Source organism: Heterodontus francisci, chromosome 1 (genome assembly GCF_036365525.1).
Source record: "Heterodontus francisci isolate sHetFra1 chromosome 1, sHetFra1.hap1, whole genome shotgun sequence".
In the NCBI taxonomy this organism is placed as follows: Eukaryota; Metazoa; Chordata; class Chondrichthyes; order Heterodontiformes; family Heterodontidae; genus Heterodontus; species Heterodontus francisci.
In genome coordinates, this window is record NC_090371.1 from 174,960,885 (window position 1) to 174,972,985 (window position 12,101).

Here is a 12,101-nt window from a genome sequence, read left to right on the forward strand (position 1 = left end):
GGAACGCCCTATTCCCCTTGTTGGAAGAGTCCATAACCAGGTGGTTAGATTTAGGATAAGAGGTAGGTGGTTGAAAGGGGATTCGAGGGGAAATCTTTTTACCCAGAGGGTGATTGAGATCTGGAACTCACTGTCTGAAAGGGTGGTAGAGGCAAAAATCCACGTAACATTTAAAAAGTACTTGGATATGCACTTAGACGTGCCATAACCTACAAAGCTACAGACCAAGAGCTGGAAACTGCGATTAGGCTGGATGGCTGTTTGTCGGCTGGTGCGGACATGATGGGGCGAATCACCACCTTTCGTGCTGTAAATGTCTATGATTCTATGGCTAGATTTTTCCAAGGTTCTTGAAGTAAGTACAAATCTTACGGAATTGTCTTCAAAGTTTGCTAAATCATAAATGTGGTTTGATTGGGTATAGCAAATTCCGTTATTTGTGAAGCCAATTTTAGAATTAGCATTTAAAATTTCAAATATACACTCAAAACAAATGTTGTGGAGCCCGTTATACTATATGCCATTTTATTCAACATTTTTTTGTACTGATGAATCTCTTTTAATGCTCAGACAATATATTAAAAATGTCCCATTCTTTCTGTTATTGACTCTCCACCGGTGTTCCCTTTAAAATTTAGCAGTTGTGCGCAGCCAGGTTTTTCAGTGTCCGGTCCCTTGAAAATTTTTTGCATGGACGCACACGTGCATTATTAATCACGGAACCATGCCGGCCCGGTACCTTCGAGGCTGCTACAGCCACGAACCTGCACAGCTTATTGGGAATTTTGTTCTTTATGCTTCGTTGTTTTAGATTCATTCTCACACACTCTGTTGTCTTTTTATTTTTGTCTGACTTGTTTTTCTTAATCGATAATTTCTTTATAGAAGAAACGTACATTTATTTTAAAATAAATCTACATGACCTTACACTGCTTGAATTAGAACTACTATGGCAATAATTCTGAGCATTACTACAAAGGTTTTTTCCAGCAAAAATGCACACCTGTTTACAACTGCTGTTCTGCCTGACCTTATTCTGACTTACTCTCCTATTGGTTACAAAGGCAAGCTTTTACCATCAAACTGTGCTAATGTGATAAGTCTTGATGTGCAATCCATCTTCAAAATTACTGTCTGTGATCAGAGGTGGGCCTAGGCTTAGTGAGTGGTGAAGAGACAAGCCTGTACCAAGGCACCACTTGCAGCTCTGGTGCCTGGAGACACTGGGGAACAGTGTTACAACCTGGAGAGACCATGGAGGTTAGGGCTTGACAGCATGAAGATTAGTTGAGCTCAATGGTCGGGAAGAGGCAAATGTCAAGTTGAAGGCTTGAGACCTGGAAGTGGAAGTGCTAGGGTCTAATTCATGACTCAGATATAACAGAGAAGACCTGTTTTGTGCAGAGTTGACCAAACAGCACAGCTGCTGGGTTCAGAGCTAGCAAGTCCAGAGTTGGCTAAGGAGCTTTCTCTGTTGTGGGATGAAGCATTTTCCATTCAAAATCAACTGGAGTCTTTTTCTTATTACTATATATAGATAGATTGTAATTGCTTGCATGTGGAGCCATCCACAAGTGGACCGTCCCCGGTCTGAGAACAGGAAGGCCATGTGCTCATCGTCGCCCCAGTCCGGGAACTGCGGCTCCAGCTCCGACAGGACTCCGTAGCAGCTCCGGCTGCTGGTGACGCTGATCCTGAAGGCCGCGGCCTGGCGGTGCTAAGTCAGCTTCATGCCGCAGGAGGATTACCGCCCAGATCAGAGCAGTGAATTCAGGGTGCAGGGAACTTCCAAAATTCTTTCCAGTTGAATTCAGGTACTTGCTGCTTGGAGTTTTGAACTTTACAGCTGTGCTCCTCTTCACAGTGAGCTATGGTGTTGTCGAGCCTCAATCCTACAGTTACTGCAATCACCCGCTGCTCAAGGATTTGAGCTAACAACCCATTGCCTTGTGGGCATCTCGGGAGAGACTAAGGTTAAGGGAGTAAACCCTAACAGAAAACCCTAAGGCGGTTATGTGTCACCTTTGGCATCTTTCCGGCAGTTTCTGCAGCCATATTGGTGCCAGACATAGTGCTCTGCACTCCTTTGGACCCCACTAGGAAGGCCGAGAGGGGGGTTTTGAAGCTTGGGCAACTCACAACCGTCATACATGCATCATGAAGAGGTCACTCCATAGTCTCCTCACAGCGACCAAAACAACATGGAAGGCAGCAGTTACGGGTTTTAAGTCCAGCTCAATTGGCATAGTGATTGAGTGCCACGGGTTGCCTTTGTCGGTGGGAGAGGTCATTGCATCTCACTGGACAGCTACCGTCTGCCTCAAACTGGGCAGCCCCCGGTCAGTAAGGTTCTGACCCGTCACAGTCCATCTGCTTTAATGGGTGCTTGGAGCTCAGGGTCATTGCCTGACAAATGGACTGTAAACTGCACCAAATAGCACGACAAAAAAAGGAAAGAAGTACCAGCCCTTCGTTTTGCAATCTGGAACGTCAGAACTATGTGTCCTGGCCTGTCGGAAGACCTTACACAAATCGACGACTCTCGGAGGACGGCCATCATTAACAACGAGCACAGTAGACTCAATGTGGACATTGCAGCACTTCAGGAGACACGTCTCCCTGCGAGCAGGTCATTAAGAGAGCAAGACTACACCTTCTACTGGCAGGGTAGGGATCCAGAAGAACCAAGACAGCATGGAGTGGGCTTCGCCATCAGAAACTCTTTGCTCAGCATGATAGAGCCACCTACAAATGGAACGCATACTGTCCATCCGACTGCTCACCGCATCTGGTCCAGTACACCTACTCAGGATCTATGCTCCAACGCTCTGCTTCCCGCCTGAAGTTAAAGACCAGTTCTATGAGGAACTCCATAATATCATTAGTAGCAGCCCCAATACCGAACACTTGTTCTTGCTGGTGGACTTTAACGCCAGGGTTGGGGTGTCGTGGAAACTGTAGTAGAATAATCAGACTTGGCACGGTGAGTACTCGCAACCTACTTTATTAACTTGTGCACAAGGAGAACAAACACAGTGGAGCTCACATTAAGACTCAGTGCGATGTTCCAAAGAATTTCAGTAAAACAATGGCAATTATACTATTCTGCAACCAATAATCTTACAACAATAGTTCAATCCTTAATTTGCATTCTAAAGCACCAATAATATTACAATTCAGTTTTTGCTCTAAACGAATAAGATACGGTAATTTTCAATCCTTCGTTTACATATCTATCTCACTATTGGCCTTGCAGCTGGTACAGCGCAATAACAGAAAGAGACATTATGCTTCAACAACACTCTTCTTATCTCATCACACAGACATGGCACATTCCTAAGGAACAGTTAGTGTGAGAAATATACTGACCAAGCAAACTCACACCCCTTGTCCGAGGGTGGCTCACCTCAGGTTCCACAGGGGCTGACCATGACTTATGGCCCTCCTGCCTCGGGCGCTATGGCATTGGAAGGATGAATGAGAATGGACAGAGACGGCTGGAGTTGTGTACCAATCACAACCTCTGCATCACCAACTCGTTCTTTCAAACTAAACCCTGTCACCAGGTTTCATGGAGACACCCAAGATCACATCGTTGGCACCAGCTGGACCTCATCGTCACAAGGCGAGCCTCTATCAACAATGTTCAAATCACACGCAGCTTCCACAGTGCGGACTGCGACACCGACCACTCCCTGGTGTGCAGCAAAGTTAGACTCAAACCAAAGAAGCTATGTCACTCTCAGCAGAAGGGCTGCCCGCACATCAACACGAACAGAATTTATTGCCCACAGCTGTCACAAAAGTTTCTAAATTCACTTGAAAAAGCCCTTCAAAACAAAAAATTTGTTCTTGGGATGTGGGCATCGCTGGCAAGGCCAGCATTTATTGTTCATCCCTAATTGCCCTTGAGAAGATAGTGATGAGCTGCCTTCTTGAACCGCTGCAGTCCCTGTGGTATAGGTACATCCGCAGTGCTGTTATGAAGGGAGTTCCAAGATTTTGACCCAGCAACAGTGAAGGAACAGCATTTTGGATGGAAGCATGAGGATAGGCAATACTAATTAAATGGTACAATTTTAAAGGGAATTTGGGAACAAAGAAACCTGGAGGTGCACATACACAAATCTTGGGTGGCAGGACAAGCTGAGAAGACTTCATTACTAGAGGCATTGAGTACAAAAGCAAGGAAGCTGTGCTAGACCTTTATAAATCACATCACAATACACCAGTTAGAGTATTGCATCCAATTATGGGCACCACACATCAGGAAGGATGCCAAGACCCTAGGGAGAATTCAAAAATAACTTTCAAAGGTTAATTGGATCAAGACTTGAAGGGAAAAATTTGCAGGGCTATGCAGCAAGGGCAGAAGAGTGGGACTAATTTGATAGTTCTTTCAAAGAGCTGGCAAATGCATAAAGGGCTGCATGATCTCTTTCTGTGCTGTATCATTTTATAGTCTCTTCTTGAAACTCATGAAGGTTTCTTGTTCCATGATCAGCACTGTCAATCTATCCCACATACTTATCAGCCTTTCAGTAAAAAAGTTCCTCCTGCATTTCCTATTTTCTGTTGTCGTTAATTTGTAAATATGATCCTTGTGCTTAAATTCCATCACAGTAGAAAAGCTTACTTAGATCCAATGGGTTTGTGTCAGATGGGATGTAAAACATTTTAAAATCTCAAACCCAAACCCAACCTGCTTCAAACCTGCCCCTTACAGTTTTAATGGATGTGGGATGGGGGTGAACAACCAAGCTGCTCCCATGAGGCAGGTTGATCATTTAAATACTTTAATGAGGCTGTGTGCCTCAGATTTTTTATCTCCATTCTAAATTTAACTGTGGCCAGCCAGGTTTCTTCACTCTCAGGAAACACAGCTGAAGGGAGGCAACAAGTGCTGCGCCGAAGAGATGATGGCTTTCCAGCGCTGCTTATGGGCTAGGAGGATCAGGAGTGTTTCCTCCCAGTCCTCCAAACTAACCTGCAACCAAACCTCTCACAATCAGACCCACCCCAGGAACGATCGTCACCCACCCACCCCACAATCAGAACAGCCGCTCATGATATCATCTACATACCTCCATGATTAAACCGCCCTTGATCACCGATCTCCATCCCCCCCACCCCACACCTAGGAGACCTAAACCTTTTCAAACAAACCACCTCTTCCGACTCCCACTGCACTCCAACCAGATCTTCCATCTCCAATCTTTATTGTGGTTCCTACAGAAAAGCCCACTACTGCCAGTGACCAATGCTTCCAAAATCTTAGAACAAAAGAAAAATTATTGTCACAATACTTATTTTTACGCAAAACTTTCTTTCATCTGCAGTTTTCAGGTTTGATCTTCCTGGAGATTAATTAATGGTTGCAGCTAAAATCTTAGCATTAGCCTTTTATCTCTTCTCATATTTGCCTCCATCAACAACAACAAAGAATAATTAAAGAAAACCAGGACTACCTACTTCTATTTCTCGTCTTCACGAAACTCTCAAGGTAACCCTCCATAAGTGTTCCCTCGCACTTCCGCATCAGATAGCTGACTTGAGGAGACCACGGGTGGAATCCTTCTGGTCTCACGAGGGCGGGCTTGAAGGTGGAATTGGGAGGAAATTCAGATATCCTGGTGTTGGGTCAGTAATCTGTTCTCACCTCTGGAAAGATCGCCCAGAGGCAGGTCATAACTGGCAGAGGCTACTGCAGGGGATGCAGAGACCAAGTGGGCCCGTATTAGAGGCGCCATCTATGATTCAGCAATGACCATCTTTGGCAAACCTGAGAAGCAGAATCCAGACTGGTTTCAATCTCAGTCTGAAGATATGGAGCCAGTCATAGCCGCTAAGCGCATTGCACTGCTGAGCCACAAGAAAGCCCCCAGTGAGTTAACATCCTTAGCACTTAAAATCGCCAGAAGCACCGCGCAAAGAACAGCCAGGAACTGTGCAAATGACTACTGGCAACACCTATGCAGTCGTATTCAGCTGGCCTCTGACACCGGAAACATCAGAGGAATGTAAGATGGCATTAAGAGAGCTTTGGGCCAGTAATCAAGAAGACCGCCCCCCCATCAAGTCTAAATCGGGACGCAATCACTAACCAATGCTGGGTGGAGCACTACCTAGAACTGTACTCCAGGGAAAATGATGTGACTGATACTGCCCTCAATGCAGCCCAGTCTCTGCCAGTCATGGACGAGTTGGACGAAAAGCCAACAAAATCGGAACTCAGTAATGCCATCGATTCTCTAGCCAGTGGAACAGTTCCTGGAAAGGACGGCACTACCCCTGAAACAATCAAGAGTGCCAAGCCTGCTGTACTCTCAGCACTCCATGAACTGCTTTGCCTGTGCTGGGATAAGGGAGCAGTACCACAGGGCACGTGCGATGCCAATATCATCACCCTCTATAAGAACAAGGGTGACCGCGGTGACTGCAACAACTACTGTGGAATCTGCCTGCTCAGCATAGTGGGGAAAGTCTTCACTCGAGTCATTTTAAACAGACTCCAGAAGCTGGCTGAGCGTGTCTACCCTGAGGCACAGTGCGGCTTTCGAGCAGAGAGATCCACCATTGACATGCTGTTCTCCCTTCGCCAGCTACAGGAGAAATGCCGCGAACAACAGATGCCCCTCTATGTTGCCTTCATAGATCTCACCAAAGCCTTTAACCTCGTCAGCAGGCGTTGTCTCTCAGACTACTAGCAAAGATCAGATGTCCACCAAAGCTACTAAGTATCATCACCTCAATCCATGACAATATGAAAGGCACAATTCAGCATAGCGGTGCCTCATCAGACCCCTTTCCTATTCTGAGTGGCGTGAGACAGGGCTGTATTCTTGCACCTACACTGTTTGGGATCATCATCTTACTGCTGCTCTCATGTGGTTAAGTCTTCAGAAGAAGGAATTTTCCTCCACACGAGATCAGATGGCAGGTTGTTCAACCTTGCCCGTCTTAGACCGAAGACCAAAGTACAGAAATACCTCATCCGAGAACTCTTTGCTGACGATGCTGCATTAACATCCCACACAGAACCGGTAGTGTCTGCAGAGACTCATCGATAGGATTGTGGCTGTCTGCTACGAATTTGGCCTAACCATCAACCTCAAGAAAACGAACGTCATGGGACAGGATGTCAGAAATGCTCTGTCCATCAATATTGGTGACCACGCTCTGGAAGTGGTTCAAGAGTTCACCTACCTAGGCTCAACTATCACCAGTAACCTGTCTCTCTCAACAAGCGCAATAGAAAGGCGTCTGCTGCTATGTCCAGACTGGCCAAGAGGGTATGGGAAAATGGCGCACTGACATGGAACACACAAGTCTGAGTGTTTCAAGCCTGTGTCCTCAGTATCTTGCTCTATGGCAGCGAGGCCTGGACAACGTATGTCAGCCAAGAGCGATGTCTCAATGCATTCCATCTTCGCTGTCTCCGGAGAGTCCTTGGCATCAGGTGGCAGGACTGTTTCTCCAATGCAGAAGTTCTCGAGGCGGTCAACATCCGCAGCACATGCGCCCTATTGAGCCAGCGGCGCTTGAGATGGCTTGGCCACGTGAGCCGCATGGAAGATGGCAGGATCCCCAAGGACGCATTGTACAGCGAGCTCGTCACTGGTATCAGACCCACCGGCCGTCCATGTCTCCGTTTTAAAGACGTCTGTAAACGCGACATGAAGTCCTGCGACATTGACCACAAGTCGTGGGAGTCAGTTGCCAGCGATCACCAGAGCTGGCGGGCAGCTATAAAGGCGGGGCTAAAGAGAGGCGAGTCGAAGAGACTTAGCAGTTGACAGGAAAAGAGACAGAAGTGTAAGGAGAGAGCCAACTGTGTAACAGTCCCAGCAACCAATTTTATCTGCAGCACCTGTGGAAGAGTCTGTCACTCTGGAATTGGCCTTTATAGCCACTCCAGGCGCCGCTCCACAAACCACTGACCACCTCTAGGCGCTTACCCATTGTCTCTCGAGACAAGGAGGCCAAAGAAGATAGATGCTTTCCCTATACAAAATAATTTCATTATTTGGCTTTGCTACAATCAAAGCAATTAATATACTTCTGATTTTGTTTTCCACCTGCCATTTTTCAAAAAAAATTAAATAAATTCAAATGTCGTATAATCACCAAATACAGCTTCTGTAGCATAACCCAAAAATGTAATAGTTTCTCCTTGTGATATTGTGATACTCATATCTTGTGGTTGTATTGTGTCTTCCTCTTGTGGCAGACCAAGAATTAGATGAGGCAAGACTTGATATGAATTTCTTTTGCTGCTTTGTTTTCATCATGTAAAAATGAAGAACTGCGATTTAAATTGAGTTCATCTCTTTCCATCAACACTTGTCTTGGTGCAATAATATAAAAAATTATGAAAATGCTTCAGTCGGTAGTTCACTTGACTTAGAAAGAATGGACTGTTCAACTGTGTACAACTTTGGTATCCTTACCTAAGGAAAGGTATGTTTGCTTTAGAGGGAGTGCAATGAAGGTTCACCAGTGTGATTCTGAAATACAGGAATTGTGAGGAGAGATTGATCAGACTAGATCTAACATTTCCTAGTTTAGAAGAGTGAGATATGATCTCATTGAAACATCTAAAATTCTTAAGAGGCTTGACAGGGTAGATGTTGGTAGAATGTTTCCCCTGGCTGGGGTGTATAGAACTAGGGGTCACAGTCCCAGAATAAGGGGTTGGCCATTTAGGACTTAGATGAGGAAAAATTTTTTCACTCAAAGGATTGTGAACCTTTGGAATCCTCTACTCCAGAAAGCTGTGGATGCTTCGTTGTTGAGTATAGTCAAATCAGATATCGATAGAATTTTGGATACTAAGGAAATCAGGGGATGTGGGAATAGTATGGGAAGGTGTAGCTGAGGTAGATCATCATTTATCTTAGTGAATGGCAGACCAGGCTCAAGGGACCGAATGGTGTACTTATATTCTAATAACTTTTTTTTGCATGTCCCTTTGCAATCACGAGCAGAGCTTCTATCCTTGCAGTCTCCTGCCTTTTCAGCCTTCTTGCAGCATTTTGCTACATGACTGCTTCATTCACACTGAATGCCTGTTTCATGCATTTGCAGTGCTCTCTTTTCCCCAAAGCCTGACTCCAGTGTTAGCTTTTAGTCAAACTGGAGACTTCTTTCTGTCTCTTCACTCCCGCACAATTGATCAGCCTAACTTGGTAATAATCCATGTTAGGATTGTTTTGAGTGATGAGTATAAATGACCATTGGAATGTCAAATGATCTTTCACTGTCTCCAGGACATAGGCTCAGATCCAAAAGACAAAATACTGTGGATGCTGGAAATTTCTGATCTATAAACTGGAAATGCTGGGACTATTATATAGAATTACATAGAATATACAGCACAGAAGCAGGCCATTCGGCCCAGCCAGTCCATACTGGCATTTCTGCTCCTCTCATCCTTCCTCATAACTTTATCAACATAACCCTTATTTCCTTCTCCCTCATACTTTTATCTATCTTCCTCTTAAATGCATCTTTACTATTCACCTTCAACTACTCCCTGTGGTAGAGAGTTCCACATTCTCACCACTCACTGGATGAAGAAATTTCTTCTGAATTCCCTATTTGATTTCTTGGTAACTGTTTTATATTGTACTCTTCAAGTGGAAACATTCTCTGTGTCTACTCTCGGAAAACTTTCCATAATTTTAATGACCTCCATTAGGTCATCCCTCAGCCTTCTCTATTCAAGAGAAGAAAGACACAGCTTTTTCATCCTTTCCTGATCGGTGTAACCTCACATTTCTCATATCATCCTTGTAAATTTTTTGTACCCTCTCTAGTGCCTCTATATCTTGTAGTATGACAACCAGAGCTGCACACAATACTCCAATTGTGGGATAACCAAGATTTGGTGCAAGTTTTCTCTAATTTTCAATTCTATCCCTCTTGAACAAACCCTAGCACTTAGTTTGTTCTTGTTATGGCCTTATTGGTCTGCATCAGTACCTCAGTGATTTGTGTATTTGTGCTCTCAGATTTCTTCACTCCTCTACCCATTTAGATTCTTATTTTCCAAGTAATAGACCTTTTTACTTAACAAAATGTAATACCTCACACTTGTCTATGTTGAAATTAATTTCCCAATTAATTTCTCAATGCCTATTCTGCAAGTTTATTAATGTCATCATGTAATTTGGTGCAGTTATCTTCCCTCCCAATTTGGTGTTGACTGCAAATTTAGAAACTGTGTTTTTGATTCCAAAGTCTAACTTGTTCATAGAAATTGTAAACAAAACTGATTCTTGTGGGATAATAAAAGCAAAATACTGCGGATGCTGGAAATCTGAAACAAAAACAAGAAATGCTGGAATCACTCAGCAGGTCTGGCAGCATCTGTGGAAAGAGAAGCAGAGTTAACGTTTCGGGTCAGTGACCCTTCTTCGGAACTGACAAATATTAGAAAAGTCACAGATTATAAGCAAGTGAGGTGGGGGTGGGGAAAGAGATAACAAAGGAGAAGGTGCAGATTGGACCAGGCCACATAGCTGACCAAAAGGTCACGGAGCAAAGGCAAACAATATGTTAATGGTGTGTTGAAAGACAAAGCATTAGTACAGATTAGGTGTGAATACACTGAATATTGAACAGCAGCAAGTGCAAACCTGAAGAAAAACAACCTGAAAAAAACAGTGGGTAAGCAAACTGAACAAACTAAGATGAAATGAAATAAATGCAAAAAAAGATAGTAAAAAATGTAAAAAAGAATGTAAAAAAAAAGGAAGAAAAAATAACTAAAAATGAAAGTAAAATGGGGGGCTGTCATGCTCTGAAATTATTGAACTCTATGTTCAGTCCGGCAGGCTGTAGTGTGCCTAATCGGTAGATGAGATGCTGTTCCTCGAGCTTGCGTTGATGTTCACTGGAACACTGCAGCAATCCTTGTGGGATCCCATTTCCCACCTTTGCCAATCTGAATAGCCACAGTTTACCCCAGTTTCTGCTTTCCAGCGTGCAGCCAACTATCCATTCTGCTGCTTGTCTCCTGACTGCACATGCTCTGACTTTATTAATTAGTCTGTTATCTGGTACTTTATCAAAAGCCTTTGGTAATCTAGATATATTCCATCTAATGTATTGTCCATGTCTACTCTATTATGTCTTCAAAGAATTCAATGCGGTTGTTCAAGCAAGACATTCATTCTTAAAATCCATATTAACTATTATAGTTCATTTCCAGATGTTTTTCTATTTTCTTCTTTAGTAGGAATTCCACTATTTTTCTAACTACTGATGAAACGGACTGGTCTATAGTTCCCTGGACGTTTTCAAAAATTCATTCATAAGATGTTGGTGTTGCTGGCAAGGCCAGCATTTATTGCCTGTCCCTAATTTCCCGAGAGAAGGTGGTGGTGAGCCACCTTCTTGAACTGCTACAGTCTGCATGTTATAGGTTTACCCACAGACCTGTTAGGACCCAGCAACAATCAAGGAACAGCAATATATTTTCAAGTCAGGATGCTTTGTGACTTGGAGGCGATCTTGCTTGTTTTTCAGCGTGGTTGAGGTTGCAGGTTTGTCAAAGGAGCTTTGGTGAGTTGCTGTAGTGCATCCTGTAGATGGTACACACAGCAACCACAGTGTGCTGGTGGTTGAGGGAGTGAACGTTGAAAGTGGTATCCTTTGCTGTACCCAGTTTGAGTTTTGGGTTTTGAGGTTGAGTTGACAGTGCCCTCACATGGTCAACAACTCACCTGATTCCTCAAAACCTGCCCACTGGCTGGAAGACACAATTAAGCAGTATGATCAGATATTCTCCACTTGCCTGAAAGTGTGTAGCTTCAACAACTTTCAAGAAGCTGAGCACTGTCCAAGACAAGGCAGTCTGCTTGATTGGCACCTCATCCACCACCTTAAACATTAACTCCCTCCACCACCAGCACACAGTGGCAGCAGTGTGTACCATCTACAAGATGCACTGCAGCAATTCGTCAAGACCTCTTCGTCAGCACCTCCCAAACATGCAACCACTATCACCTAGAAGAACAAGGGCAGCACGCACATGAGGACACCTATGCCTGCAGGTTTCCCTCAAAGTCATGGACCACCCTGATTTGGAAATACAT

At 44.2% G+C, this 12,101-nt stretch overlaps 1 protein-coding gene across 1 annotated transcript in view; it reads left to right on the forward strand.

Annotated features, from left to right (window-relative positions):
* wdfy3 (WD repeat and FYVE domain containing 3) overlaps positions 1-12,101 on the forward strand; it is a 498,547-nt gene that overhangs the window by 168,972 nt on the left and 317,474 nt on the right. The gene's annotated exons all lie outside the window — the stretch shown is intronic.